Below are 4,486 nucleotides of genomic sequence, written 5' to 3' on the forward strand. Positions count from 1 at the left end.
AAAGTCTCTGTTAAAAAAACATATAAAAGAAAAGATCATGAATTGTCTTGTTGCACCAGAACAAATCACCAGCAAAAATATGACATCATGGTCACAAACAGGTTGACTTTCCATTTCAAGCTCACTGTGAAAAACACAACTAGGCAATGGTAAAAGATACCAATTATTCCAGAAGATAAACAAATTTGACTCACCTAACAGTGCACGGACTCTCTCAAGCGCCTCTTCAGATATGGGACCTTGTGGAGAAAATGATACTTTACATGCATTAGAGAGATTCTTTATTTTTGGCATCTTGCACTTCAATGTATTCTTGAGATGAAGCCAAGTGTCAAGCTTCTTAAAGATCTACTTTAATCCTCAACTGAAAGGCTGAAATACAGGTCAATTGATCCACAGACGTGTTGTTGGACACTGGTTGCCTATCCTTGCACCTACCGAAGCAACAAGAGTGTGTTCCATGAGATTATCCAAGAACAGTCTCCTCAAAACAAAGACAATGAAGAAAACAAAGGAAAACCTGTATGGATATCGCTATATTTAATAAATGTGATTGATATATAAATCATATAAAGTGTAGCTTGAGAATGGTATAACAAATGCAGACTTCGTATTAACATGGATGAAGATTAAGTACACTGTAAAAACATAACAACCACACATCAAGATCAGGTGAGTTACTGAATTATAATATGATTCACTCTAGTAGAAGCTGCTATGTATTCAAGTCTAGAGATTTGCTTGTTCTACAATTTGATGCCATCCTCCCCCCTTTGGGAGCACTTACCGAAAAGCTAAAGCCATAGAGCACATTTACCCTAGCAGATGGTTAGCTATGTAAAATGCTAATCTAAGTCCTCCAGTCCAAAAGTATAATCATTATAGATTGTAAACACATAAACTATATCAATACACAAAACTACTGTCAAACAACAATACATGAGGGAAAATAAAAGATCTCATGTAGAAAAATAAATGAAATGGGATACTCCATGAGCATATGGATTAACATCTGCTCCCCATCTAATTGCCATAAGTCCAAGGTGCAATCACTCGTTTCAAATGTCCCACCCATATTCATCTAAAGCCCACAGGACATGATCACCAACACCATTACAAAAATTATTGTGGCATGCATGGCTGGCATTTAATCAAAGTATCAAACATCAGGCATACCAGCAGGGTCGCATTAGACCACACACCGAGAACTGCCTGCTTCCCATGGTTATACACATTCAGTGGCTCAATGTCAGAAAAAAAAAAAACTACTACCACACATTCACTGCATTATTGGTCATAATAACTGGCCAAACTGTAGCACAATGTTTTCAGACTTAAGCATCAAACGACGTTAATTGAGTGGAAGGATAAAAGGAAGTTGCCATAATTTCGAAGGGTTTTATCACGATATTCATACAAATGATTCATCCTTCGTTAGTCTAATACTCTAATTCCAAAACCCAATCCCTTGTCGAATAATCTCCAAATCTAAGGGCACATCAAGGAGAGGAACAGGGGAGGCCAATACCTATGGCTGCCGCCTGACACGAGCCTTCTCTTCTTGCAGGCTGCCGTCCTCTCTTTGCTGTCGTGGCCGCTGGCTCGCTGCTCCGTCTCCTGAATAGGGTTAGCGTCAGCGCATGCAAGGGGTTGAGGTGACGCGCGCGCTACCTTGTGGGGGTCGGCAAGGCACCTGGGGAAGTCGACTGGGCCGCTGCTGGAGTATGGGCAGGGCACTTGGGAAGAACGCAAACCGGGGCAGATCCCACCCCCGCACCTTGAAGGCCAGAGAACCTCACCTAGGAAGGACGAGACGAGACGAGGCCCGAATCTCTCGGGGAGGATCCGAGGAGCAGCGTCGGCGGATTGGGCGCGTAGGGATCGGCGAGCGCCACCGCAAGCGGCTGGGTGTCGTGGCCGCCGCGTCCGATCCGGCGCCGCGAGGCATCAGCAGCGCCTCCTCGCCATGAGGGGCGCGCGTCTGGGAGGAAGGCGCAGGGGCTTACTGTGGTTGCCTGGTTGGGGAGGCGCCGAGGAGGAGGGGGTGCTGGTGAGTGGTGACCGGGTGAACGGGTCCTTTCTGTAAGCAACTTCTGCTGCTGCGCGTCGTCTTTTTTATGAGCCCGGAGTGGAGAGTGTACTAGGTGGTGGGGCCCACGGCCCCCGCGCCCACCGCTGCCCGCGGAGGCCAAGTGCCATGTACTCCGTACCACCCGTCGACATGCGACGCCAAGCCGGTGACATGACATGCGGACCCCTCGCGCGGGCACGCGGACCTCCGTAGGCTCGGTGCTGGTGGGCTGGGAGAGTGATGGTCAGGACATTCTGCGTGGTGGTGCACGGACCAGGTCCAGGAAGGAGAAGCCGCTGTTCGCGCGCCGGCCCTCGCGTACGCTGAAGGGGTACGGTGGGTGGCGCGCACGCGGGGCAGGGCGGCTGCGGGCTGCGGCACGTGAGCCCGCAGTGGCGCAGCGGGTGGGAGCAGCCGCTTACTGGCGCAGTAAATAATCTACACATGCCGCCATCTCAGTCCATGACATGTGGGACCAAATCAGCATGGGACCACCATGTCACGGGATGCATGAGTCCAAACCAAAGACTAGCATGTCGAATTGTCGATGTGCTCTGGGGGAACACAACAAGACTACCCGTCATGTCGAATTGTCGATGTGCTCTGGGGGAACACAACAAGACTACCCGTCCGTGCCCATTTTAGTCCCCGTTTACGTCCAAAAATTTTTTGTATTTTGGCTACGGTAGCACTTTCGTTTGTATTTGATAATTAGTGTCTAATTATGGGTTAATTAGGTTTAAAAGTTTCGTCTCACAATTTCTCACCCAACGGTGCAATTAGTTTTTTTTTGTCTATATTTAGTACTCATACATATGCTGCAAGATTCGATGTGACAGTTACTGTTCAAATTTTTTTGAAATCTAAACGGGGCCTTAGAATTGGAACGCATTCCTCGTGCCACCAGCCCACCACACCCAGGCCAGCAGCGCGACCTGCCGCCTGGCCAGCGGGAGCGGGCCTCGTCCTCGGTGCGTTTGCTTCTGCTGACGAGTCCTCGCCTCCACCTCCAGGGCTCCAGTCCTCCACGGACCACGGCCTCGCCCTTGCCGTACGGCGCCGAACCCTAACCCCATTGCCTGTGTTAAAAAAAAAGGACGGTATCTAGGCCGGCGGTTTCAGTGGCGCACACTGTACGATGCGAGCTAGAATAGGCGGCACTAGCAGAAGGGCGCAGGCGAACAGGTGTCGCGCGCCGGGAACGGACGGTCGTGTCGTCCCGCATCGGGTGGCGGCCGCGGCCAGCCTCTGGTTGGGTCGCCCGAGCGGAGATCGGGGGTCAGGAGGTGGGCTCGAGATTCGAGGGAAAGGAGTGGACGCACTTCGTTCATTGAACTTGAACCTCGCGGTCGTCGGTCGCGGCGGGACTTCGGAAATGTGCGCTCGGCCCCAGCGGCAACACCCTGCCCCTCGGCCCCTCTCCGTGGCCTGGCACGTCGGGTCGGTTCGTCGAATGGGGATGATGCACTGCTGCATTTGCGGTCAACACTCAACAGTCAATACGCACCCGCGAGGACTAAGCCCGGGCAAAATACCCGATACCCATTACCCGTACCCGAATTATTCGAACCCGGACCCGAATTACCCGAACCCGAGGTACCCGATCCCAAATTCGGATAGCGATTTTGATTACCCGAAATTAGTTTGGGTAATTCGGGTAATATCCCCCGGTACCCAAACTACCCGAACTACCCAAAGATTTGTTTTTGTCTTTGTATTTATCATGTGTTGTTAGTTAAACCATTTAACTTATCACTTTATTAGAATATAATTCTCTCTATTTGAATCAGTGACTGTAATATATTATTCTCTACAAATTGCTATTGAAATTCTATACAAATTGCTGCTGAAATTATGTATAGATCGCTACTGAAATTTAGTGTAGTTTGTTGTTTTCTGTAAATTTGGGTATATCGGGTAATACCCGAACCCGAATTATCGGGTACCCGAATTTGCGGGTAGTGTTTTTTCGGAGGTAATATCGGGTTGCAATTTTCATTACCCGAATTACTCGACCCGAAAAAATCGGGTAACCCGAACGCCCAGGGTTAGCGAGGACAGCAGCGAATAGGGATCCAGATTCTGGAGGGACTGTGTTCCGTTGTACTCCCTCCATCCACAAAATACAATGCTCACGTTTTGCGAACAGTTTAGATTTTGACTAAAATTATATAAAAAATATTAACACTTATAAAACAAAATAAGTAGCCAAATAAGTATTATTAGATTAGCTATAGAATATATTTTTATAATATATTTATTTAAAGACATCAATGCTAATACTCCATTAGGTCTATTTTATATTACGCAAGTTAGAACTAGATTATACTTAGATCATTTATTTATTTTATATTATATTATTTATACTTATAAATGTATAATCATTGAATAGTATAAATTCTTACAAATCTAATC

The 4,486-nt window shown here is 47.6% G+C and overlaps 1 long non-coding RNA gene across 1 annotated transcript; it reads right to left on the reverse strand.

Annotated features, from left to right (window-relative positions):
* Positions 1-291: 291 nt before the first annotated feature.
* Positions 292-2,082, reverse strand: LOC136453280 (uncharacterized). Its single transcript, XR_010758996.1, has 3 exons — positions 1,694-2,082; positions 1,529-1,617; positions 292-434 (listed from the first exon to the last, which is right to left on the reverse strand). It is a non-coding gene; the product is annotated as an uncharacterized lncRNA (long non-coding RNA).
* Between the last annotated feature and the right edge of the window lie 2,404 nt (positions 2,083-4,486).

This window comes from Miscanthus floridulus, chromosome 5 (genome assembly GCF_019320115.1).
Source record: "Miscanthus floridulus cultivar M001 chromosome 5, ASM1932011v1, whole genome shotgun sequence".
Classification (NCBI taxonomy): Eukaryota; Viridiplantae; Streptophyta; class Magnoliopsida; order Poales; family Poaceae; genus Miscanthus; species Miscanthus floridulus.